Source organism: Anser cygnoides, chromosome 5, assembly GCF_040182565.1.
Source record: "Anser cygnoides isolate HZ-2024a breed goose chromosome 5, Taihu_goose_T2T_genome, whole genome shotgun sequence".
Classification (NCBI taxonomy): Eukaryota; Metazoa; Chordata; class Aves; order Anseriformes; family Anatidae; genus Anser; species Anser cygnoides.
The window spans coordinates 64,873,170-64,900,779 of record NC_089877.1 but is presented as its reverse complement, the minus strand read 5'-3'; positions in this window follow the sequence as shown (position 1 = coordinate 64,900,779).

Below are 27,610 nucleotides of genomic sequence, written 5' to 3'. Positions count from 1 at the left end.
GTCACTGATGGGGTGTGGGAAAAGCAGGGTTTTACACGGATGCCCAAAAAATGGGTTTAAAGAGGGACTGGGGATTTGTCCAATGTTTCCTTTTTTTTTTTTTTTTTTTCCTTTTTTTTTCAGGTTATTTTCAATAATTTAAGATGCCATGAGCTTTAGCATGCGTTTTGTGTCCATATGTTGTGGAAGGTTTGTGATGAGCCATGCAGGGCTCTCCTTGCCCTGGCGGAGGTAACAGCACCGGAGGTGGTCCCACGGTGCTCACTGAGCACTGACCCCGCTCCTCTGAGCCCTCAGAAACTGAGCTGGACGTGGGATGGGCTCAGCTGCCATGGGATGGGATCAGCTGCCATGGGTTGGGATCAGCTGCCGTGGGAAGGCATCAGCTGCCAGGCTTTTCCACCAGAAAGCACACGCTTGGCTCAGCTGCAGGGAAACACTGTGTTTCAGTGCTATCGGTGCAACAGGAACAGCTTCGCAGTGAATCATAGTAACACCCGAGTGGCACAGCCTTGAAGATTCACTTTGGGGGGAAAAAAAATCAAGACTTCATTTCTCAGAACAGAATGAAATGAAAACTGTCTCCTGGGCCAGGCTTCTGGTTTTGTGCGGTCTCCTGAAGCTGCTAATTGAAGTGGTGAAGCAGAGACCCCAGGAAATCAGCCTGAAATGGGATCTCCAACATATCCCAGGAAGCAGAAGTCTGCCCTGGTCTCCAGAATGAGCTGGCAACAACAGTCCCAAAACCACTTCCTTTTGGTTTTGCTCCTCTGTGAGACAGTAATCTGTGTTAGGATGCATCCCTTGTACCAGCTGCGTGTCACAGCCATGGGACAAGACAAGCACTTCAGAATATATTTATTTTTACTTCGACTTCTCTCAGAGCTTCCACTTATTCACCTCCAAAAGTCTGGGCAGAACCCAAGGGCTCTCTGCCTGCAGCAAACCCACGTGCATGCAGCAGCTTCAGCCTAAACACACTCACAAGTGTCGCCCTTGTGTGAGGAGGGAGGCAGAAGAATGCCAGACGAACAGCAGCTCAGAGCAGCCCAGAGCCCTGGGAACCACCCCGAGCAGTATTTATGGGGATCTCAGCATCCCGTGTCAGAAGAGCCTGAGATCACTAACGGTGTGATCTCGCTGCTGCTCGGTTGTTCATCACGCTGCCTCCCCGCCCTGCCAGCTCACCGCCTCTCCGGTGGTTTATAACGGAGAGGGCTGCTCACTGTGGGCCGGGAGCCAGAGGTGGCTTTGCCTTCCCGTGGGGGCACAAATCCCCAGGTCACGGCCACGGGGGAGCTCAGCTGGGAAGGAACGGGCTGCTGGGGAGAGGCTGAACGCCCTGCCTGCAGGGCAGCACGCAGCTTTGTGGGCTGCAAACAGAAAACCAAAATGCTACTGGGAACGGCAGGGAAAACAGCAAGGGATCGACAGCAAGGAAGGGCCAGGATGATGTTGCCAGCTACTGTGTTTAAAAAAGTCCATAACTGCATTAAAAAGTCCATACCTGTGTTTTCCAAAGGGAGTGCAGACAGTACCGAAGGCACCGCCAAGCCCAGTGAGGTGCCGGTACCTCGCTGCCTGCTGTTGAACTGTAGGGCAGGGGCTCCTAAACCACCCGGCAGACCTTCCAACATAACTTCTGCACCTGGAAACACCCAGACCCTGGAAGCGGTCCAGAGCCCAGGGAAGCTGATGGAATTGCTTGTGCTGGATTTGGGAGCAACGGGCCAGCTTGGCGGTCCTTCGCTCTTTTGATGTGCAGTATTTGTTGTCGTTAGGAGGGACGTTTGAAAGAACAAGCTCAGTTCAGACAGAACCTGGCCTTAGTGTCGGTGAGGACACCTTCGGAGTATTCCCTGTCGCTGGCCGAAAAACTCATCACAGGCAAGGCAGCCTGAGCCCATTGTGAGCAAAGCCGTGGGAGGCGCTCCCTGGGGCACGAGGAGCAGGGCCAGCAGCACCCGCATGGCAGGGACGACAGGCGCACCAGTCCTGCTGTCGGTGGAGGAAGACTGGCGGTCATGGGCGATGCAAAGGGAACCCGGCTATGGATCTGCGGCAATTTGAGTAATAAGGCTAATCAAAAGACCATGGCACAAGCGATTTGCCACAATTCCAGATGTAATGGTATTTAACTTCTTAACTAATCTCGTTACCTTCCGCAAGCAGTGTCTTGCTGCTTTCAGGGAAAGTATGTATTGATCTACAGCTGCCATCAAACGGCAAATTCGATCCCATTACGAAAAAGCACAGATTGAAATTTTCGCTTCCAAATGGGCGATTGCTTAGGAAACAAAATAAAAAGGTGGAAATAGCTTCTCCCTTGCAGGAGTCACGTGCAGGCAGGCCAGCCCTGTGTCGTGGCGGAGCCACCAGCCGTAGGATGCTCTGGCCCCGCACCATGAGCGGTGAGACGTGGGCGCAGTGTCCCTGCAGGGCCCAGCAGGGGCAGGAGAAGACCTCTCACCTCTCACCTCTCACCTCTCACCTCTCACCTCTCACCTCTCACTTCTCACCTCTTACCTGCCCCTCACCTCCAGCCCGTCCCCTCACTTCCAGGGGAGCACCCATGGGTGAGGCAGGAGCCGCTGTAAAGCTGCACCAGGGCACCGCGATCTGCTGGAGCTCTGAGGGAGGAGGGCAGAGGAAAAGCTGCTGCTCAGGGGGGGTGTTATGGGGCTGAGGAGCTGCAGCGGTATCATATAAAGGGATTTGGCTGAGCAGGGAGACCCCACGGCAAACCTGCCTGCACTATTCCAGGTGGGACCCGAGCATGCAGGAGCTGCTTATCCCAGCTGCTTCCCTGCCTTGCTGTGCTGCTGTCACTGCTGCAGAAACCACTGCAGAAACTATTGGGATTACTGCAGAAACTACTGCAGAAAGTATTGGGATTACTGCCAAAACTACTGCAGAAAGTACTGGGATTGCTGCAAGAATTGTTGCAGAAACCACCGAGTACTCTGACTAGTGCAGGAACTATTGCAGAACCTATTGCAACTACTGCAGAAGCTGCTGAGAAACACTTTTGCATCTAGGTAGAGATAAAAGCCTTCAGTCCAGTGGGTACTTCAGACCTGTACCTTTCCGAAGCTACTTACTCCCTTGCTGTCCTAGGGAAGGAAGCCTCGGGAAGGAAGCCCTCCCAGGCTTCCCTGGTGCCATTTCAGTGGTGGATGACAGAAGGGACTTCTGGCTCCTGCCCCATGGGATGATGGCAATATAGGGGGGACGTTTTCTGCCCACCCTCCTGTCCCAGCAGACTCACGGTGCTGCCCCAGGGACTGCGAGGGGACCCTTGCAGGGGATGTGGGCACGGCCAGCCCCTGGCTCTGTCCCCCGGCTCGGGCGTTGTGGTGACTGAGCGTCCCCACGTCACGGAGCCACCAGCTCGAAATGTTGTGCCTGCTCCCCTGAGCACTGCTGTGACAGCTTTCAGGGGTGTCAGATAGCGGCGACGCCTTGGCAAAGCGAGTTGGTGTGCAGTTAAGCAATTCCCGTGATTACAGTGGAACTGTTGAAAGGCTGTGAAAAAAAAAAGATAATTATCTTAACTCTTCTTCCCTTCAAAGAATCTCACAGCAATCATCTGTGTTCCTATTTCGGGCAGAGGCTGCTTGTGCAAGGCGCCAGCCCAGTGTGCAACGAGGGGGAACGAAGCATCCAGAGCCCTCTGCATCTACAGCCTGGTTGCAACCACAAATGAGCCCAGCGGGGTTTTTCCTCTCCGAGTTTCCCTGCTGCAGGGGACCCAGCTACCTTTTATTTAGCAGCGAGAAGGAAGCCATGGCCGAGCCTTCCTGCATCAGGAAGGAGGGGTCAGGGTCAACCCCACGCAGCTGTGCCTGTCCCAGTTTCCCTGGCAGAGACCTCAGCACCTCTGCCACCCCCAGCAGGTTTTTAAACTCAGCACTAGCAGCCTTATGCTAGTAAATGGGTTGAATAAGTGTATGAAGAAAAAAAAAAAAAAAAAAAAAAAAAAAAGGATTGATTTTTAAGAGGTTGCTGGAGAAGACTTTGAAGGAGGAGAAAAGGAAAAAAAATAGTGGGCATTTATCCAAATAAATGCTGAACTTCCCATTTTGTTTGCAACACTGCATGAATCTAACTGTGCTGCTGGGATTATCAAGGGCTTGATGATTCACTCATCAAACAAACCAAATATATGCAATAATCTGGGTTTATTTTAGGATCGATGTAATTCTCATCCTACTGACTACAGTCATGAAGAAGAGCCGCTGCAAAAATGCAGTTAGTGGTTTTGTCCATCTCGGTAAGATTCTGGCTGACAGAGTGAAATGGCCTGGTTCAGGTCCCTTTGCTGTGCCTCGCCTCCTGCAGATCCCCAGAGGTGGCATTTCTCAAGCCCCCGGTCGCTGAGAACAGCGGGCCGAGAGAACCAGCTGTGGAGAGCACGGTGTGCCCTAATAACTGGGGTAAAACCACGGATGAAACAAGCAGGGGAACAAACGTGGCACTGGGAGCAGCCAGAGCAGAACGGGGAGAGTCAGAGGGGCCGCAGTGATGGTTGCACTCCCGCAGCTGTCGGTGGGCAAGGAAAGTGCAAAGTACAACCCAGGGAAGGAGCGGAGCAGGTGAGCAGGACCTGCCACGCCGAAGCACTACCTGGCAGCAGTCACTGACCTCAGAGCACATTGCACGGATTTTTGATAGTTCCTGGTTTGGTTTTGTGTTCAGCATATTCAGCTGACCTTGCAGAAGAGTCTGAAGATGTTAACACATTTTTGAGACATTCTGTAGTGCTTCTCTAAAGATTTCATTTCGGTCTTAAAGCAGGTGGCCACGCCTGCCTAAGAAGCTGTTCCATGCATCATTTTGTTCAACTGGAAGACCATTTGCCCTGAAATGGCGATCCCGAATTGTTTTGGTAAGGCTGAGCTGAATGACCCGTCTGTGCCACAGCCTGGCCAGCCTCCCCAGCCGTAAAGGTTTGCCCTGATTTGCACAGCCAAGGCTGCGAGCACGGAGCGGGCAACAGCGGAGACCGGTGGTGTTCAGGCTGACCAGGGGCAGCTCTGCTACAGGCTCCTGCGTGCTGAAAGCTGCCTGACCGGGAGGTGCCCCCAGCCCTCCTTCCCCGTGGCAGCTTCCTGGGCTTGCTGTGACCAGGATAACACCAGAAGGCAAAGCAGGAGAGCGCGATGTGAGGAGATCTGAGCTGCCAGATGGAGTCAGCGTGGGTCCAGGTGTCCGGAGCTGTGCACACCCAGAGCCCTGAGCTCCTGCTTGGGCAGCTCAGCAGCACTCCCTGGGCTCACGGGAGTCAGGGACAAGGGCACAAAAGTGGGTTATGCTTCTTTTTAACTACTTGCGAACAATTTCCAAATGGCCTCATGTTTGGGGAATGGGTTGTGCCCTTCACCTCTGTCCAGGTTTGCTCCTTGCTTTGTCAAGGTCTATGCAGTAAGGAACAGACATTGGGCTACAGCAGATGGAGGAGATATGAGCTCTCTCTGTTGTCCTATCCATCTGCCATCTGGATGGGGAAGAGAGGACGACAGCAGTGCTTTGTAATAATCCAGCACAACGCATGGACGTGAGCCTGAAGGGGCAGTACTGTCAGGCTCAGATGCAGCCGGGGTCAGCGGTTGTCTGCTGTGCCTGACAGCACTGCGTGGCGGCAGCTGGCACACCACCTCACCCTCTTTTCTTGGGAACTGGCTGTTACGAGCAGGAACTCTTCTGAATCTGCAAAAAGAGGACAGAAAACACCTTTTCTTGGCACAACCCGACCTCTCACCCTTGCAGATGGCTCTCCGCTGCTGTTCCCAGCACTCTGGGAGCAGCTCCCCTCCTCTGCACCCTCCTGGTGCCCATGGGAGGTATCGCCTTCTGCTCACAGGTTTTTCTGGGGTTGTGCTGAGCCTGATCCAAGGCTGGTGGAAATCAGAGTACACCGCCTGTGTGCAGCCTGCACATGGAGAAGAAAGCCCAAGCCTGTGCTCGGTGGGATATGTGTGCACAAGACCTGACATGTCTGGGTGCCATCCTGGCACCCACAAGGACAAGTTAACCCTAACTGTGGAAAAGTACATGGAGTAAGCCTACAGCCTCACCCTCCCTGCTGAAATTCCACATTCATTGTTTTGGAGTGATGGATTTAACAAGCCACAATTAAAAGCATGCTCTTTTTCCAATGACTGTATCCCCCACTTGCTCTTGTCTGGTTCCTAAATGCTCTCCAAGAGACGTGGCCTGGCTCTGCTCCTCAGCACTGGGGGGCTGATGAAAGTTTATCTAACAGTGCAGTCAAACCTCGCTCTAGCTAGAGAAAAATTTTGGAAAGACCCCGAAGAGCCTCCTACACACACACACAATAAGCGTGAAATGTCACTTACATTCCCAAAGGGACGGGAGTTTCACTCCACTAAGGATTAAAAAGGTACCCACATAGGGCAACCCAAGGTGAGGCTTGGGATGAAGTTCTACCAGCCTTGCTCATCTGTGCGATTTGAGCCCCTGTAACATCGTGTGCCTGATTACAAATTCTCCTTGACTTTCTGTAGTACAAAAATGGACAGTAAATCAAATGAATCCTACTGACTTTCTTACTTGGTTTGGAGAAATAGATATTTATGGAAGCAGAAGTCATGGCCGGTTAGAAGAAACCAGAGATCGCAACTTGTCTTTGCTGGAGGCTGATGGCAGTTCACTTTCAAATAGCAAAACCTGCCTTAGGCCTGACCAAAGAAAGCCATAAAAATTTTGTTTTCAGTGGGAGGGAAGGAGAAATAGTACTTAAAAAAAATATATATATATTTCTTTCTTTCTAAATTGATCATATTATTCCAAATTGATCATATAACTGTGATCATAACGGACACCACGGGACCCTGCAGTGGCACAGGAGTGGCTGTTTTGCACCACTGCACCTAGGTTTGCACATCTGTGTGCCCGGTGCTGCCCCACTCCTGCAATCCCACTGTCAGGTGGGGGGTACAGGTGTCCATCCTTCTCCAGCCCTTCTGCAGCTGGTGAACAGAACGCAAGCAGCAATGAGAAGTTTTTTGTTTTATTTTTCTTGATCAAGAAGAAGCATCCATCTGCATGGGCAGAATGCTGAGCAGTGAATAAAAGGCAGTCATTCTGGAATTTCTTTTTGACTCATTTTATTTTGCAATGCTAAAAAAAAAATAAGAAAGCTTTCTGGAGGTTTTGCAGATTGGAAGTGCGGGGTGAAACCTGGAATTCCCTCAGTAGGTGTCATCTCAGTTTTCAGCGTTTAGAAAACAGTCAAAGCTCGTACAAAACTGAGTATACATAGGGTTGAACATGTGCACACAGAGGCTGGCACGGTTTGCTTTGACTCCTTCAGAAAGGTTTCAACTCCGTTCCAAACTGAAAAAGTAAAGCTGGATGTGAACATTATTTGCAAAATATGCTGGTGGTGTTTCATCAGCATTCCACCAAACCAGTTTGTAAAGCAGCTGTCCCCCATCCCCAACAAGGAGTGGACCCAAGGTCTGGACCAGGCCTTGTTTAACACCAGCAGTGGTATGGACAATGGGGTGGAGAGTACCCACAGCAAAAAACAGCACAAAACCAGGGGGAGTGGCTGGCTCACCAGAGGGACAAAGACATCCAGAGAGACCTGAATGGGCTAGCAAGGTGGGCATAGCAAGAATCTCATGCAGTTCAACAAGGAGAAGTGCAGAGTCCTGGCCCTGGGGAGGACCAGCCCCAGGTACTGGGACATGCTGGGGGCCACCCAGCTGGAAGGCAGCTCTGCAGAAATGTACCTGGGGTCCTGGTGGAAACCTCCCCCTGCTGGGGCTGGCATTGGACCAGAGGCACCCAGAGGTGCCTCCAGCCCCAGCCACGTGTGATGCTGCGATTCTGTAAGTCTTGTTAGCTGATAGAAGAGGGAACTATCTACAAACAATGGCGGCTGGTATGTGACATCAGGTCCGGTTATGTGCTTGGAGACAAAGCGTGAAAATCAAATACCAGTCTCGCTGAAATAAAGGGGAAATCCATTACTGGCTTTGTACATGCGAGAGGCTCATCCAGTCTGTTGCAGCGCCTGCCTGCATCGGAGCCCAGCTATGCAATGACCGTTCCCACCCCCTTTGTTTAGCACTGATAAAATATTCAGAGCTTTACAAGCAGGTCAATAAAATAATGAAGAAAAGTTTCGGGTCTGAGGCCATGCACGAATGGTCCATTCACCAGTCATCCGGTTTTGTGTTCTACCCTACGTTTAAGCACGGATGGAATAATCAATTTATTATGAAGTTTGTGCTGTCCAATATTCTCAGTAATTTGGTTTGCCAGATGGAAGCATCCAAGTCATTAATCATCTGTTTTGTACTTGGTACTCTTAATATTTAACAACAAAAGAATGCATTTGTTTGTTTGCCTACATTGGGAACAAACAAGCTGTGATATCAATTCAATCTAAACAAAAAAAGATTGAAACATCTTTTAAAACAGTGCTTTAAAAAGGAGTCTGTTTTTCTAAACATAGCAGAGACACAAGGCAGCCAGAATAAATCAAATCAGACTGAAGCTTCAGAAATGAGAAGCGCAAGTAAGAGAACAGCACTTCTCACTTTACTCTGCTAATGCCTGCAACAACTTTCTCTAAGCACTGTATTTCTTTATAATGGCATTGCAATGCAGTTGCATGCTTGGGCTGGGTTCGCTGCAAGACCTGTGCAACAGCCCCAGCTGTGAACCACTGACAGAAATGGTCCCCCCCAGCCCAAGAGAAGGAAAGCAAACAAGGAATTGTCATGCAGAGTTCAAAGCTGTGGGTCCTTGAGCAAGCTGCTGCCTCCGTACAACCTGCACAGCGTCCATGTACTTGGTGATGGGAAAGGACATCATCCTACCTCCCTGCTGAGTGGCACAAATACTGCTCCTTGCGTGCAAGTAGCAGCCAGGATGCAAGCAGACCTTCAAGGAGCTGTTTTGTTCTGGCAGATGCCCTTCATCCAAGGAAGAAACCTTGAAAATCCCACCAGACCAGGGCTTCAGTTCTGGAGGATCAGACCAATAATGTTGGCTCATCAAAAATGCTGTTGCACAACTACCCAGTGCTTTCAATGCCCAGACCTTGTGCCTGCAGAGTCGGAGCCTCCATGGGCATGTCTGCGTGTGCCAGGGCACGTGCTCGAGCACCACGTTGAATCTGGGCCTTCACCACGGTTCATGCAAGGACAATCTGAGAGCAGCTTGGTAACAAAACCACGGCTCACGTTTAATTAGCTCAGATCCAGACTTCATTATGGATTTGAAATTCAAGCCAAGCCCATCAAGAAGTGTTTGAAGGAACACAAGCTCGCAGTAAAATTAGTAACACCTTCTATATATGATAGTAAACCTGGGGAGGCATGAAGGACACCAACAGATTTTACTGCTTATTAGTGACTGCATAGCAAAGGCCCCATTTTCTCCCAGTCCTTCAGATGATGTCCATCACTGGGTGGGGGATACATGCCAGCACGCAAGGAGCAGGTCCTGCGGGTGCCAAAACACTCTCCTACTGGTGCAACACCACAGCAGACACATGGGATGCTACCATGAAACCAGGCGTTTGTAACGTCCAGCCCAGCAGCTGCTGCAAAACCTTCCTTCTGCTGCCCAGAGAAGCCGGGTGCATGTGCCTGGCTGGCCCAGCCTTGCTTTAATGATGGACAATAAACAGATGTATGTATAATATACACATACAGGGCTGTGCTGCAACCAGAGCTCTGCAGTGAGAGCATTTGATTTCTCAACAGGAGCCATCTATTTTGTCCTGGGAGGAGGGGGGCGGGAAATGTAATATAAATGTGAGAATACAATTACCATGATAGGTTGTACTGCTGGGAATGCATCCAGAAAACAAGTGAGGACCCCAGTAGCGTTAAATGAGGCAAGAAACAGGGGCATTTAATGTTCCTTGCTTCAAAATAAAATCCCCAGGAAGAACAATAATAATTCCTTAATTCATTATTAAACTATCCTAAATATTCCCAGTCCTTCTATTTTGTTCTTTATCTAGCAGATTTTTTTGTCCTATTTGCAGCCACATGAGTTATTATACGTTATTTGGAAGCCACGATTTAAAAATCTCTATGTAATTAGTCCCTGAAAGTTCCATTTTTTTCCCCATCATTTGAATGGCTGGAGTAAATGACTCGTCTTAGCTCTTCCTCTAAAAATATTCTGTGGTTGCTCTCCCCAGAATCAGAAACCTCAGTGCGAAGGCAATAGAAAGGCAGGGGAGAAGGGAAACATTTCAAAATATAATTTGTTTTGGGGAAAAACAAAACAAAACAAAACAAACAAAATACAGATGATGTTATCCAAAGACATTGCCCTTAATTCCCATATTTTGAAAAGTTGATTAAGACACAGACAAATGAATTGAACCTGTTGAGCTACTGTGTAAATCTCTTAGATTTATGTAAAATGATAGATTTGCCCATTCTCCCCATTAGAAGAAAAGCTTCTCCTAGTGAAAGAGGCCACCTGCTGCCACAACACTAATCCTGCCTGTGGGGTAAAAATTGCAATTGCAGCAAAAACTGCATGGCTCAAGGAGGTCCCTCCCGAGGGTCCCCTGGGGACCTGCTCATTTCGGTCATTTAAAGCTGGGTGACATTTATTGTGCCCAAAGGGCTCCCAAGCTCCGGGCACTATGGCTCAGCTGGGAACCACCGAGCTTGGCCCATTTTGTTTGAAACTTCCTACAGGAGAGAGAATAAACAATATGGAAAAGTTCAGGATTTTCCAAAACTCTGGAAATCGCAAATGTTGATCCACAAGCAGATACAGCTACGTAGAAGAAGCAAATGCCATCCTCACTGTCTTCTCCTGTGAATCTCACCTCCCAGAGCTGGAGAACAGATGACACTTGCCATATCACACACATTTTTTTTTCATTTCAGTGGGAAACAAACGACCAGTTATCCTGTCGCTATCTGCATATCCCATTATGGTAACGAACAGAAGTCATCAAATTATAATACTCTTAATCACACTAAATAACACCTCGCACTACAAGTTGCCCCATTAAAATCAATGGCCTATTTGTAGAGCAGAGAAGTTCTCAGTGTGAGTAATGACATTAAAATCCCTCCCTGCCTGGGAATAAAATTTAAAACTCCCCGGTGTCTCCCAATCTACCTAACAAACAACGGGGGAAAGGTATTGACTGTTAATGTATCCATGCATATGATGTGTGTTTGTAAAATAGGGTTGTGACTCAAATTCAACAGATGAAGAGCATTTAATAAGAAGGGATGCTTGCCTATGTCAGCCTTATTGATTGTGGGCACAATGGTGTCTCCTGCTGACAAAGTAAATTATTTACCCAGGCACGGCAGCTAGAAGAAAGCTCAAACATCCCGTTCAATTTCTACTGTTTTTTAATTTTCCCTGGGGAAGATGGAAAGCACAACAATACTGGACAGACCACAAGCAGGGAGACTTGGGATAAGGAAATGATATAGCGGCAGATCCCAGTGACGAGCCGCTTATCTTTCCTATAAACTGAAAAGAAATCACCAAAAGCTCAGTTTGATCGTTTTGGCAGAGCTCTCCTGGTCTAGCTGCGACACTCATGCACTTTGGGAAGCTCTGATTGCTGTCAAGACCTGCACAGACCTCTGGCTGCACCACCAGAGGGGTGGGCGGCAGGGGCGGGAGGGGATTGTGCCCCTCTGCTCTGCCCTGGTGAGGCCCCACGTGGAGCCCTGTGTCCAGGTCTGGGGCACAAGGAGGATGTGGGACTGTTAGAGCGGGTCCAGAGGAGGGCCATGAAGATGATCAAGGGGCTGGAGCACCTCTCCTATGAAGAAAGGCTGAGAGAGCCGGGGATGTTCAGCCTGCAGAAGAAAAGGCTCTGGGGTGGTCTCACTGCAGCTTTTCAGTATTTAAAATGTGCTTAAAAAAATGAAGAATGACTTTTTACTTGGGCAGATAATGACAGGACAAGGGGGAACGGTTATAAACTAAAAGAGGGTAGGCTTAGATGAGATATAAGGAGGAAATCCTTCCCTCAGAGGGCGGTGAGGCCCTGGCGCAGGCTGCCCCGAGGAGCTGTGGCTGCCCCATCCCTGGGGGTGCCCAAGGCCAGGCTGGATGGGGCTGGGGGCAGCCTGGGCTGGGGGCAGGGGGCCCTGCCCATGGCAAAGGGGCTGGAATTAGATGGGCTGTAAGGTCCCTGCCAACCCAAACCATTCTCTGATTCTCTGATTTTATGAAAATAGAGAAATGAGAGCTGCTCACAAAGATGAAAGAACTGTGAATGCCAAATCCCAGGAAGATTAGCTTTGGGGGGTGGAGATCTTCCAAACTCCAGTGTCTTTTGTTTGTTTGTTTGTTTAGCTTTGTTGATTTAATTGCATCTAATTGTAAGCCACAAAGAGTCACAACAGCTGGGAGTGCACGATGGTTGTGGGGGGCATTGCCTCTTCACCCCACGTAAGCAGCACCCAGCACCGTTCCTGGGGCCTCCAGCACCATGGGGGATGCTCGGCAGCATCGCAGGTCTCCAGGCTTGGGGGCTGCAAGGTGGCAAGAGAAGGAAAGAAATGATGCCAGATGACACTAATGCCTTTTCATTATCCTAAAAGCTCAGGAAACTAATTCAAAAGTCAAAGAGGGTTAAACAGGATTAGAAGCATTCTTCCCTTCACAACACAGTTAAGAATAATCAAATTGTTATTCAAAACAGGGAGTGGATAGTGCTTAATATATCAAGTGTGCTCTTCATGAGGGTTTTCACCTCCCACGTGCACTAATCTCTGGTCTATCAGGCTCACTGTCACTTCTGTTTGAGAGCCTCTGAGGTGGGCTGGGGAGATCTTGCCCCTCGGGGGGGGGGGGGTTGGGGGACCTGCCACCGTCGTGGCAGGGCTGCAGGGTCAGGGAGGGGAGGAACGTGTGAATGCAGAACTATGGGGCAGCAACAAACCTCCTCCAGTGTGCAAGCAATGAGGATATTCCCTGCACCTCTGCTGTGTTTAATGCCAGCTTTTTGTCTGTTGGCTACATCTGTACCTTGCAGCCCAGCCTGCCCTCCCTTTCCAAAACCCTCAGCTCTCAAATTGGTGCATAAGACAAGCAGCAAATCTGATTCTTGTCCTCCATGCTCAGGACGCCTCTTGCCTGTGACTGCCTGATTTCAAAGTAATATCCGTGTCTTTAAAAAGCTACTGAAAAAATGCTGAGGCAGATGCATATGTAATGGCATCAGGTGCTGCTGAAGGGCTCGCGGTTAAAGTGGAACTGGGTAGAGTTTCAGCTGAAAGCTAAATTGATGTTTCTTCCTCTCTCCTTCCTGCCTACATTTTTTCTGAAGGACTCACTGTTGTGACCCGAGGCATCTACAAGGCATTCGGACAAATAAACTTTGAAGAGCAGGTTGCAATGTATATGTCTACACCAAGACAAACACAGCAGGAGGCGCGGCAGAAGTCCCCACAGGGTACCTGCTGGTACGTTCATGCCAGGTCACTTCGGTATCATTTATTGCTCAGACTTTCTGGCTTTGTCCACAACTTAAAGGGAATCCTGTGGTTCGTGGTCGATAAAAGAATGAATCAAGACTTTCCAAGCTGCACAGTGTAAAGGCTGGATGCGAGATGTAACTCCACCATTTCTCTTGATTCTGCAGCCACTGGTGTCACTGAGTCTCTCCACACCTCAATTCCCCCAGTGGCGAAAGACTTTCGTAATACTTCTTGTGACCTGAGCTTGAAAAAAGATGACAATATCTCCCAAGGCATTGGAGTATCTTTCTCCTGAAAACAGGTAGGCGTTGGTGGCTGTGATCAGAACCTTGCTTTGCAAAATACCTTGGGTTCTGCAAATACTGTCTGCCTAAATATGCTTTTTACAAATTGTACATTTAATTAAATGACACAAAAGAAAGTGGGTGTCCCCAGATCAGGGGCGTATACCAAGGCAGGGTTGGGAAAAATGACCAAATGTCAGCTGCTCAAATTCCTTCACTGCTGTGTTCACATAGTTAACCTCCCAACAGCATGAGCTCCAAGTACCTCCATAAAATGAGCTTTTCTTCACAATATGTTTGTGCATTTGGCATGAAGAACTTAAAGTGGGATCTTAAAGCCTGTCCAGCAACTTCTGGGCCAGGTGAGTCGTTCTGAGCAAACTGCTCCTCAATCTCATTCAATGAGCCATATAATCACATAAAAATGTGACCCTATACAGTGCCAAGCAGAAACACCAAGTCCTGACCGTGCTGTCCTGAAGCCAGCACCAGCAAGTAGCCTGTAATTTCAAACGGGGGACTGGATTTGTTGTGAGAAAGGGATTTGGTATTACTCTAGAAACAAATAGAGGAAGTTCACTCTTGGACTTCATTGCACTTTTTTTTTTCCTTTTTTTTTTTTTAATGAAAGAGTGACTTTGGCCTGGCGGTTTTGGTTTCTTTTCGATGGAAACCCAATTTCAACATGTCATTTCATAGCTCTGTGGAAATAGGTAGTCACAGAAAACTTTCTAATTCTGAACCTGGTGATTTTCCCTGATAGACTGCTTATACCTGGCTATAAAACTGCATGCTGATCTCTGCAGGGCATTTTTCTAGGAGGAAAAAAGAAAAAGAAAAAAGGAAAATGAAACAACCCTTGAGATGCCAGGCAGACTGTCACTGCAAATGTCATTGTCTTTGGCTCAGCCACAGGTTAATCTGAAGTCACAGAAAGAAACCTCCCCCCAGGGATGTCGGTGTTAGTTGTGCAAGCATATAAGTGACGTTTCTTGTTAAAAATGTATAGAGAAAATATATTTGTATTTGGGTTTGATTGTTCACAGTGTGGAGTCCCTGAGTTCTTGGTTCAAGTTGAGTTCTGACTCTAACATGAGTTTTATTGGTGAAATAATGAGATCAAATTGCAATATGGAGACTTGAAGAACATTCAGAACTATCATCTCCCTCCTCCTCCTCTCCCATGCTCCTTTCCATCTCCACCACCTCGGGAGCACAGTTTTGGGTGGACATGGACCACCTCTGATGGGCCGAACACACTTCTTGTCGCTCCCTACCACATTACTCTGCTCCTTGACAAAGGCAGACCCTCAAGTGTGGGGTAGACCTGGGTCTCCCCAGGGCACCCATTCTGGGGTCTCTGACACCAGCTCATTTTCTGGGTGCTTAATGCTGGTAACAATGCACTGGTCATGTCCTTTCCTTGCTCTTCCGAAGACAGAAAATTCAGCTCCTGTAATTCTTGACACAAGCCTTGTCTTCTGGGGTCCTGGGAACTAACTTACTGCAACACACGCTGCTGTGTGAGTCAGGCTGCTGCTGAGCATTTTGGCACATCCTTACTCATTTCATTGAAAACAGCAAATAATGAGACAGCTTTTAGTCAGTGGATGTGCACTAGTTGACATCAGTAGTGTTATAATTGCTAAAAAGGAAAGTATATGGTTATTAACACTCAAACTAAAAAGAAGCCTGGATTTTTCTGGCCTTTTCTAAGTGACAAGGCTCTTATCCTCTTTGAACCCGACAAAAGTGAGCTGGAGAACTGGAGAAGAAGTGCTTTGTGCAAGGGAAAGAGACACAGCCCTAAATGTTAACCTGGTGTTTTTTCATTTGAATCCATGCATTATCAGCAGAGCTCAACCCTCATGTGAGCAGGTTTGGATTATAAATAGGGCTCAATGGGAGTTTTCAAAAGCATCTTTTTCAGTGGATAGTATCTGCCAAAACCAGAGCCTTTTCCAGGAACAGATGAGTTTTGACAAGTTCCAGGTGTGAAGCGAGAGCAGGCGTTAGTCTGGCAGCTGACGCATCCACCAATATATGGGAAACACATTTTCAAGTTTCTGCTCGACCTGGTTCAAACTGAAAACTTGGACTTGACTTGCTCTTGTCATGGGGAGACCAAGCTGCTGCCTGCTCTGGTGCTCCGCACCCTTTAGGAAGGCCTTCGTGTTTCCACTGGTTGTCTTACTGAAGAGCAGAGAAGGTTTTGCAATCCTGAACTCCTCACCACCATAAAAACCAATTTCCTCCCCACTCCTTCCCCCCAGAACAATGATGGTAAAAGTTTCCTTGCACTTCTCACCAGTAATATCGCCTTTGACTTCAGGGCACACACAGCCTATTTTAAAACAAAGCTTTTAGGATAGCTTTAGTATCAACATCATGTCAGGGATATAAAATTGCACATAATATCAATAGGCTATTCCTCCCTAACCCATCCTAGGCTCCAGAGATAATCTTCTTATGAACTCGGGGTCAGACAGAGGCCGGAAAACAGCTGGCCAAAAAAACAGTAATAAAATATTCTTAACTTCTGCCCCAGTTCTGCAGAAGTTTTAAAGAGCTGCATATGCCTGATAATGCTGATGGCCTGAGAGTGACACAAAAAAGAGGGATTTTCTTTTTTTTCCCCAGTCCTGAGGGATGTGCAGTTGTTACTCACTCATGTAGGAGGAACGTTCTCAATGTCTGGAAGCATCTTTTTAATTCATACCCTAAAAAAGAAGGCAAACTGATGAATGAACTTGTTTCTTTCCTTGTTTTACAGGGAACAGCTTCAAAAGAAAGCACACCCAGCACTTTTACATGGAATTCAGGTCAGGCATGCATAGAAATTCATCAGATGATGGGTTTCTCTGTCTGGCATCAGAGAAATTGTACAGGCTTTTTGACTGGTTTGTGTTAGACCTTTGCTATTTTGGGGAACAAAGGAGAAGCCTTATTATTTTCTGCTATAAATACTTTCCCCTGTCCTCTTTGGTGTCATTCATGTAAAATGGAAATAATAACACCTTGCTGCCACCAGAAGCTGAGGAAATCAGCAAAAATAAAGGGTAGGAATAAGAATGTGACAAACAGGTTGGGTTTCAAAACCCCACTCCTCTTTATTTCCATCTTTTCCTCTCACGTTGCTGTGGCTCAAGAGTTATTTGGGTGCTGCACATGTCCAGGAGGAGAGGATCCTTCACAAGCTGCAGTGGTGGAGGAAGCCCAGAGAAAAGCAGTGAACTTCCCTCACGTTTACATTCCTGGAGCACGATGTGCTGCAGACTGATTTTTAAACTTCCAGCATCTCTTAGCAGTATGTTTTGGTGAAGAAACATGTCCCCAGCGGACTCCCGGACAGAGAGGAGCGTAACAGATCTTGGCTTGGGGATTGCTCTCTGAGACAGCTTAACAGTTCCCCCTTGAGGAGGAAATTCGCTTTGCTCCTCAGAGCATTGCTGAAGAGCATCCTTTGGGGAGAAACCCGTGAGTTTCTGCAGTGACATTGGCAGCAGTTGGGGCTCCTCAGGGCTGTCCGGGTTGCGAGTGCACCTCCGGGGTGCTGCCAACACCTTCACGTGCCCATGGGCAGTCCTAGGACTTCTGCGACACGGGGCCCCTGCGCTTTGCCATGGCCCCTCGGCCTGTTTAGCTGGGGGCTCCTCTGGAAAAAAAGAAACAGCAACAACAGAAGTCCATCCATTTACTCCAAGAACCCATCGAGGTGTGATCAAAACCAGGTGATAAGGGGCACTAAATCAGTCACCAGGTATAAAACAGCCATCCAGATGGCCAGGCCTTTCTGGGAAACAAGCATTATTTGGGTTGTTCCCTTCATCACCTCCAGCCCTGAAACCTGGTGGGATGGAGCCTGGGCATGCTGAGGGCTCAAGGCCAGAGACATCAACCCATGCTCTCACAGCTCTTTCTGGTGCCACAGAGGGTGGGTACCAAGAGGTGGGTATCACCGCGTAATTACCATGTTGGTTAGCCTGGACAAGAAGACAACTACAACATTACTCCACTCAACCCACTGCTTTTGTGCCGCTCTATTGTTTTGGAAGCAGAAGGACCTGGAGTACACCTGGACAATGCTTGGTGGTACATAAGCCTATGTTCGTCTGCTTCCAGACCCTTCAGCTTTGCGGTGGGTTTGATGGGAATACCCCAGTGGATGGGCACAGAGAGGGCAAGACTTCAGGGAAAGCACTTCAGGAAAAGCTAGACAAACTCTTTTCCCCTGAGAGCTTCTGTAGCTAAACTGTGTTGTTCAGTAAATACCCAAATGTTTTGTGGGAAGATGTCAATTTTGACACCATTTTCTGAAGGAAGGAGTTGAAAGGTATCATTTCAACTCACTCATTTTGATAAAGCTAGAATGTGCCAATAATAGCGAAATGTTTTGATAATCCCTCCAAAACATTCCTTTGGATAAAACTGTAAATGTTTTGACTCTCCTACCAAGGATAAATATAGATGTTATTCTCGTATGCCTTTTGTCTATTTGTACGTGCTCTTCTTGCATGCTGAGCCTCACACCAGTGAATTCCACACATCACTCAAGAAACCCAATTGTATATGAAAAATCTCTAAAAAGAATGAATGTGTTTCCAGGTAGTTTACTATGTATTCCCATTTGCTGCCAATTGTTTGGTGTCCCAGTGTTCACATCATGCAGTGAACAGGAGCCACGGGTACCAACTATCAAGAAACTGAGACATTTTGGAGACCATAGCTCAATACAGCCAACACAGAATGAGTTAGCAGACATTTCTTCTCTTAGAAATTTAATCAGAAAAAAAGCTCAATGGGGGATTAAAATGGATGCTATCTTTCTTTCTTTACCTCCTGCCTGGTATTACAGGGGCCCTGCCTAGGTATCTGTACAGGCTCAGCAAAGCCAGAAGGATTTTTTCAGTTACTGAATCAAATCTAAGCTCCTTCTGTTCTAAAAATATGTGTTTAATAAAATGCTGTGATTTTTTCCCCCTATATTCAGATTTTAGTAATTTTCATTCACTGTTTTGTAGCAAATGTCCTGCTGCTTGCCATCTATCTGGCAAAGTGGTCTGATTTTGAGCCTCAGTGGTCCCTCAGTGGTACCTAGTTTTTCTCTTCTCTTTGGAGAAGGAGCTGAAGGGTTGTCAGTGGCAACAAGGGCAAAGAAAGATGATGGTCTTTATGTTTAATCTGGAGAGTAATTTTAAAGAAATACCCTTAATTTAAGCATAGGCTTGAATCAATAAAGCCATTACTTTTAGTACATCCATAACTGGAGTGTGGATGCTTCCAAAATATGTCTGTGTACATGCCCATGTGCATGCAAAGCACTGTTAATCAAAAGAAAACAAGCTGTGAAGCACTTAAATATAAACTTGCTTAAAAAAGAATAATAATCTGCAATAAACACATCATGTGCTTATGTATGATATGAAATTCATGCCTTTTCTTGGCATCAGGCACTTGGGTGACTGGTATCCTTAATCATTTGCAAACCTGAAATAATCACCCAGGCCCTCAAGGCCCTTTGAATGTGCTGGCTTTACAGCCACCACATTGGCAGTTTTTGAGTCTGTAACATCAGAAAGTCCAAAACTTGTTTTTTGCTTCAAGCTTTGAAAACTGTAGAAAAAAAAAAACAGTGTAAGGAGGTTGCAGAATCAGATTGTTTCTCTTGGTATTTTCTGAGCCCTAGTGGATGTAGGACAGCAACTTGATCATATTTTTTTTCCCCCAGTGAATGGAGGCAAGATAGTTGAAGGGTTGATTTTTTTTATTTGTTTGTTTGTTTGTTTTTTCCTGTTGTTGGAACTAGGAAAGTTGGGAATACTTCACAGAACTAGCAGTAATAAGTGCCATAGGAAAAAGTCAATAGACCAGTTAATTTGTCGTGGCATTTGTTTTGTGATCACTCCGTTGGTTTTTAGATGTTTTACAAAAGAATTTGTGCTCAGACAAACAAGTAGTTTGCTGGTGCCTGGATTTCTTTCCCCTTGGGCTCATTGGTAAAGAGGGATTGTTTGCATGAGTGTGGCTTTAATTAATATTTCGTAACATGCTGAGATGCAATTTCATATCACTGGTTTTGAAGACATTGCTTTCTAAAGAAAGAATGGAAATGCCATCACCATAGGACTTTTTTTTTTAAACAACTTCTCTAATTAAGAAACCCACTGAGCAAAGCGTACAAACACATGATTAAGTCCATCTGTATTCAGCCAGGCACATAAGCACATGCATAAAGTTTGGCACGTGTTTACTCAAGAGAAATTGTCTGATGAATTGGGACCTAAAAGAAAGCAGGGGAGATACACTGTGCTCTTCTCTTAATGATGCAATATTTTACATTCTTGTAACCAGCTTTTTTCCTTCCTTCCACTTCCTTCCTTCCTCCCTTCCTTCCTTCCTTCCTTCCTTCCTACCTACTTTCTTGCTTTCCTTTTTCCCTCAGATATACCTCAAAATAATATTTCTTTGCTTATTTTGGACAAACTTAATTTTGAATATTAAATGGATTGGGTGGGAAAAAAAAAAAAAAGGAAAAAAAAAAAGGAGCTGCACATTTCAAGGTGCCCTGAGCTCCGAGAACCCAGAGTTCAGCCCTCTGCTCCTGACAGGATTGACAAAGAGGCTGCCCTGAGCATCTCATATGTTTCCATCCAATATGAGATTTCACATTCAGCATCCAAGTGGGAGTTTTGCAAGGAAAGGTATCCCAGTGACAACACAACGTCCTTCACAAGATAAGTCAATTTTAATTTTTTAAGCCATTATTATTATTATGCAGCAAAATGTGCGGTGCATAAATCTCATCCATTACCGATGGCTTTTGTTTCATAAATAATCAAGTCAACTCGATTCATGGACAGGCAAAATAAGATAAGAAAGTGAAAGTCCTTTGCGAATGGCCACGGATGCAAACCCTTTGAGCTGGGCTGACCCCACTGCACAAGTGGATCCACCTGGATTTGCACCCTCTGAGGATCTGCCCCCACAGTGCAACAGGCACATGATATCCCAAAGGGACCCTATGGGGATCCTTCTGGAGGTGAGATTTTTTTTTTATTTTTTATTTTTTTTTGCCTGGGCTTTTTGTTGGGTGCACAGTTTAGCAGCCTGTCATTATGGGGGTGTGACAGCCACAGACAGAGCTGGGTTTAGGCTCGGTGGGCACTGTGCTGAGAGGTGAAACCTCCCAGGGCTATGCCAAACCCACTGGCACCACAGCCTCCCTCTGACCACCTGACATTTGCATTTTATATTCCCTATTTCCTTTTGGACATCCCAATTTCCATAAGCCTGAGTGATTATTTCAATTTTGAGAAATTAAACCATCACCTTCCCAATTTTAATTCCCATAATTTATTTTTATGAGGCGATGCTGAAAAGGGCAAAAATAATGAATATTTTGAATGATGTGGAAGCCAGCTCTGTGCTTTCCCTGAAATCTGTGCAGCCTGTAAGAGATGCAGGAATAACCATTGAAAATGAAAAAAAAAAAAAAAAAAAAGTGACCACTAAAACATATTTCTATTAGTTCTGCAAATCTTAATGAACATTTTTTAAGATTCAAGCTTCTAGATAACTGCACTGTCTTCTTTTTTTCCTGTGAAGAAGATCCTGTTGGATGGAGGAAACCTTGCCGTTCCAGTGAACTACATCTGCCTTCTCAATGTGAGGCAGAGATGAGAAAAGACCACTATAAGAAAGTGATCTGGATTTCCTGGAAATAGCAGATAGCTACAGGGAAATCTATAGCTGCAGGTGACAGTCTCTCCTTCCTCACTCCAAGTACTCCCTTCACTGGCCATAGCAAACTACGTTGGTATGAAACCAAGTAGCACTGTGCAAGCAGGGGAGAAAGAAGGGGGGGCAGCACGGTCTTCATGTGCAGGAGTAGGGAGCAGGAATGTGGGGAACAATACCCACTCTGTACACAGCACTACTGAGTCCAGTACTGTAACCGCGGGTCCAGTTTGGGCATCTGCTCCCTGAAAGGAGTTTGATAAATGGAAATGTCTGCACAGGGCTGCTATCAGAGGGCTCTTTACAGACAGACACTAAATGCATTCACTTGCTCAGAAGAAAAGAAAGTTTGGAGATAGCTTGAGCAGTGTATAAATGATTCAAGAAAGGGCAAAAACATCCTTCTTCCTGATCAACTCTTTAATTCAGGACCCTGAATCCAATGACTAAATAAAAGCCAACAGAGCTGCTCTGGTAGGAAAGGTACTGTTTTTGTTTGTTTGCTTGCTTGCTTGCTTGTTTTTCATGAGTTTTTAGGAACAGATCAAGAAGGGATGTAACCAAATCTTCAGAGCTTCTGAACTGCGCCCAGTTCTCCCTGGAGCTGTGCTCTGCCCCAGGCGCAGCGGAGCCACCGCAGTGGTCACTGTGGCCATCCCTCTGCCACCCGTTGATCAGAGCTGACCATCCTGGTGGTCCTTCATTTCTGAACGTGAGAATCTGCTTGGTGCTTGTAGGCTGGGATGTAAAAATGCAAACATGAGCTGGTTTTCTGGCTCATCATTTGTGCTCTAAGTGTTTTATAAACCAGTTTATTGGCCAGGGCACAAGAGACATAAAGAAGTGAAACCAGCCACTTCATCCACAGGTAGCTCCTTTAGGCAGATGTAATACAGTTCAGAATTTCAGCATCAGATGTTAATGTGCAATTGACTTAAGGGCTCTAGTCCCAAAATCACAATGAAGACATACAACTGGCAGCAGACTTGGCCAGTATCACTAAATCAAACCCAAGCAGGGACGTGGGAGGCTGTGATCAGTGTCTGCCTGCTGCCTCCAGCACCGATTGCATTGGACTAGGCAGGGTTATCTGCTGACCCATCCAGAGTTGAATGGAGTTTCTAATCATCTTTCTGGAACTGACCTCAAATTCACTGCCCAGAAACACACATATACACACCCCTAAAGAAAAGGAAATGGCTTGAATTTAAATTCCTAAGGGCTACTCTTGTTTGGGGAAAATAAGTTGCCATTGTTCTTTTGCAGTTACTCTGCAGCTGTAGGGCTCTTTTTACCACAGTCTGTCTGGGAAAAGGTGTCCTGCTTCTCCCTAATGTAATTTTGCAGAGACACATTTTGGAGTGATGATTGGAGCCAGTTTTTGCTTATTTTTGGAAACCATTTTTCACACCTGGGTTTTGAAGGACCCGCAGACCCAGAGCAGTGAGAGCTGAGCCACCTCACACACGGTGAGAATTGAAATGGCTTGATTAATACTGTGAACGTTGTCAGAGGGAGCAGAAGGCCAACAGGTTATTGGTGGCGGCTCTGAAGATGTCTTTTAAAGTTCCTAAGCAAAAAGAAACCTCAAACCCACAGCATTAACAACACAGAGGGCTTTACTTGTGCTTACCCTCAGGTCATTAATTCCTCTGGGTCCTGCAATGCCCCTGAACTTTAAAACCCTTTGTACTTTCAGAGTGGTGTAGCAGGGCTTTGGAAGTACTCTTCAAAATTAGATATATCTTTTCCTGAATCTCATTTCTAGTAGCAAATTAGCAGTTTTGAGCTACTGGGGAATATTGTCATTAGTGAAAAAGAAAATCACACACAGCAAAATGCATGATGGAGTGTTTTTAAATACAAATTATTTCAGGGGTTAGAAACACAAACTTCCCCAAAATAACTGCTAGCCAATCTGCAACTAAGACTATATGCAGGTAGTATACCAGTGGAAAAGAAGACAAACTGTACTTTTCCTGTTTTACCAAACTGTGTAGTACCTACCGTAGTGGTCTATGTATCACCAGCATTCACACCAAAGAAATCAGAAACCACCTGTGCATTGGAAGGTACTTATTGTTTGATAATAAAGATAAAATTCGTTGTACCCACCTGTAGCTGTCTGTAGTACAGACATCTGCATGTCAACCAGGTGTGGAAATAGTTCTCACTCAGGGTGGGAAATTCTGGAGTATAACCCTGCTGAAGTATTTTAGATCTCTGTATTGTCAAATGATGGATGATCAACAGGAGCCTGAAGCTGTTGGGGGTCTATAGAACAGCCACTAACACACCCAGTGCACACCTCTGCTCAGTGAAGTCCCATGAGATGCTTCAGCCCAGAGAGGTTAGTGTCCTCGTGGTTCTTCCTCAGTATCGGTGTGAGCATCAAGTGCCTGGAGGCTGTCTGTAGCTTCATTTGCAACACAGTGGAATATAGGGCACTGCTGCATTATTTCTTCTGCCTGAGTCTGTTTCCATGCCTGTTCCCAAGCAGTCTTCATTGTCACCTTACCAAAGCTCTGCAGCATGCCCCAATCTGCAGACTCTGAGCTCCTCAGAGGATGTTGCACACACTGCTCCAGTCCTTGGGCCCAGGTTTGTAGCTCATATCTCTTCCTCTTCATGATTTGCATGCTCAAATGCCCTCACTTTGCTCAGGAAGGCAGAAGCTGAAAAAGATAAACAGTATCTACCTGATTCGCAGCTCAAGGAAAGAAAGAAACCCCAGCAGAAAGAGCCAAATGTTAACAACATGGTTGAGAAAAGCCCCCCAGCTTTACAGGAGTACATCTCTTGCAGGAAATGTATGAGGAAAAAAAAATACAGAAAGCAGATGAAAAGGTCATTGAGAAACTGGGAAGAGTATTAGGATGAAAGACCTCTGCTCCCTTGCAGGGAGAACATGCTCAGCACTTGACACAGCTTGCTACATGACAAGGCCAGCAGCAAAGAAATGTCCTCCTCAATCACAGCAGGGACTGAAGGTGCCTGGCAGAGTCTGTGTCAAAATGTTTTTTTTTGGTTGTCAAAGACCAGGCAGGGCTTTTTACTCTGCATCTGAACCTTCAGTATAGCAGGAGGAGAATGGAAACAATCGTAGCACTGTCTGGGCATTCCTCCTTTGAAATAATCAAATCCTTTATTATTATGTGATCAAGGTTTGTCAACACATGGCAACAAATGAATGTGTTCTCCTGAAAGGTTGCTTCTTCAGTTTGCCTCTCTTCTGAGTATGAGTGGCATACGTCAGTCCGTACCAATTTCACAGTGATTTAACTCTCCTGCTTTCAGGAAATTTGTCTCTGCTTTATCCTCCTGTAAAGGAGAATCTTCAAGTCCAAAATCTCTTCGTGAGACAGGGACAAAGGCTCATACTCTCTGCCAAAACTTGTTTGTGTGTTTAATGTATTAGCATGTACTTGCAGTGAAATCAGAAAGAAAAAAAAAAAAAAAAAAGAAAAAAAAGCCAAATAAAATATCAGGATAATAATGAAATGTTTCTTGTAGGTGTGAAAATGTTTCTCTGAATGGAACTAGAAATGTATTTAAAGCATCTAAGCTCTATCGTCTGATTAAGAATACTTTATTTTTTAATATCCTCATTTAACAGAATTAGATAATTTATTTAAAGACTGACCTTAGCCCAAACACAACAGGGGAATTTACTATAAGAAATGCTGTGTGATGTTACAGACAAAGACCAGAAGGCCAGCCTGACTGACCACAACGCTACTTCTCACCAAAACATGGGTGGCTTTTCTGGGTTCTTGGCAGCCTTACTTAGTGATAGGCAATAGACTACAGGGAGACACTTTGAAAAATTTCTCCCTCTTTTTCAATAACAGTGACAGGACAAGGGCTAACTGTTTTAAACTGAAAGAGGATAGGTTTAGATTAGAAAGGAATTAAGAGATTCTTCCCTCTGGTGCAGGCTGCCCCGAGGAGCTGTGGCTGCCCCATCCCTGGGGGTGCCCAAGGCCAGGCTGGATGGGGCTGGGGGCAGCCGGGGCTGGGGGCAGGGGGCCCTGCACATGGCAGGGGCTGGAATTAGATGGGCTGTGAGGTCCCTGCCAACCCAAACCATCCTGTGGTTCTATGATTCTAATTAAAATTTTTCAGAATATTGGTCATTTTACCAGTTCTGCTTTTAATTTCAGGATAAAGACCTGGTTTTGTTTCCAGTAATAATTTCAACCTTAATTCCCTGCATTTAAGCTAGGTGTTTTCTTTGTCATTCTTTCATTATCACTAGGTCATTCATTATGTTGTAATGAGAACACTTGTATAATAAAATTGGACATAAAGAATAAGTGCTGAAAGTTGCAACATCTATTCATGTTTTTGTGGCAAACTTTACCAAATGAGGCCTTTTTTGCAAAGTGAGAGAAGTAATCCAGATAAAAGGAATGCGATAAAAACAGGCTGTGGGAAAATGCAGTCAGATTAATGTGCCAAGAAGCAAAGTCCTTAGGTCAATACAGAGACCACTCAAGAAGAGGGTCACAAATGAAATTGGAGACAAGATGGAACATCAAGTGAGAAACTTCAAAAGCAGTGTCTCTGAAAAAAAGTAGCTGATAAATCGCGTTGTCTGGTTTTTAATCTGACCATACTTCTGTTAGTCAGTTCATTTCTATTAAAGGGATGGACCTCAGGGTAAATCAGAAGCAGTTCCATCAATCTCACTAGGGTAACATCATTGTAAAATTGGTCTGAAATCTGAATCAGATTCAATATCTGCTGGGTAAGCATTAATCAGCTCTTACCACTAATTTCTTTTGCAAAGCTACACATCACCTGCCATTTCTGATAACACATTGCTAAAGGAACAGGGATAACTTCAGTTTTTTACCAGAAAGTTGAACAAAAGGTGCCAGGGAAGGCTGAACAGGAAAAGCCAGGTGATGAGAAGGGCAGAACATCTTTCCAGAAATACCCTATTAAAGTTTTGTTAATAACACTCTAAAGAACTTACGATTTCAGAACTGAAGGTAATGCAGAATGAGCATTATGAATAGATGTGATAAGAGGGTTGATTTTTATTTTATTTTAATTTTTGCAAATGCCATTAATAATTTTAAAATGTGAAGTAAACGACCCTTTCATCACTACTTGGAAATAATATATCATCTTTACCAACCTTGCGGAAACTTCAAAGCTCTCACAGCAGCTAATGGGACTATAACTGGTTTATCAGAACCTATATCATAGTTTTAATACGCTGTTCACTATAACTGGAGTTAGAACTCTAAAAGCACTTAGGTACAGACACACACAGAGAGGTACTCTTGGTCTTATAAACTAGCTTAAACTTCATCTCCTGTATTTGACGTTTTGAAGCCTAACTCCTATATTCATCCAAAATCCAGCAGACATCTTTAATCCCACCGTCTTTTTACACTTGTGTGCTTAAATCGGTTTTGTGGGTGGACTCATTCACTTCTGTTGCAACAGCTCCTGAACTTTCACATCCTCTCTGCTGTCAGCCTTGTCTTTGAACAGTCGTGAACCGAGCTGAGAGTCCAGCCGCTGAGCGGACCGTGCTCCTTTCCACGGCTGTGGTTTCAAGGCCTTCGCACCCCCTGCACTGCCGCCTGCAGAAGCACCTTCCCGGCAACGCCGTCCTCCCCACGAGTCATTCTAATGGAGATTAAAAGATTGGCTTTGTCTCCAAGACTGGCAACTCTGACCTGCAGGGCACCGTGACGTGATTAGCAGGCGATTTCCCGAAGACCTGAGGTTTCCAATAATTTCTGTCTGCCCATGATGTTAGATTTAGAAGGTAAAAGTTAATTTCAAAGGGGGTTAATTTTGTTTAATAACTAAGTGTACTGATTTCATAGTGAATTAGGCTATTCATAGCAAGATACCAGATTAAAATAAAAGATAATACAGCTTAAGCAAAAGCACACACTTCCATTTCTGCCAGGATTTCCAAACAAGTTCTGTGCTTTCCCTCTCCCTTCGTGTAGATTATAAATAAAATCTGCAGAGCTGAAGAGCTGTCAGGAAAGGCAATGGGAGTTTGCAAACACAAAGGCTTTTTGGCTAATCTCATATCACATCAGGGGCTCACATTCTCATTTGATTTGATCCTTGATAAAGTTCCAGGAGGTG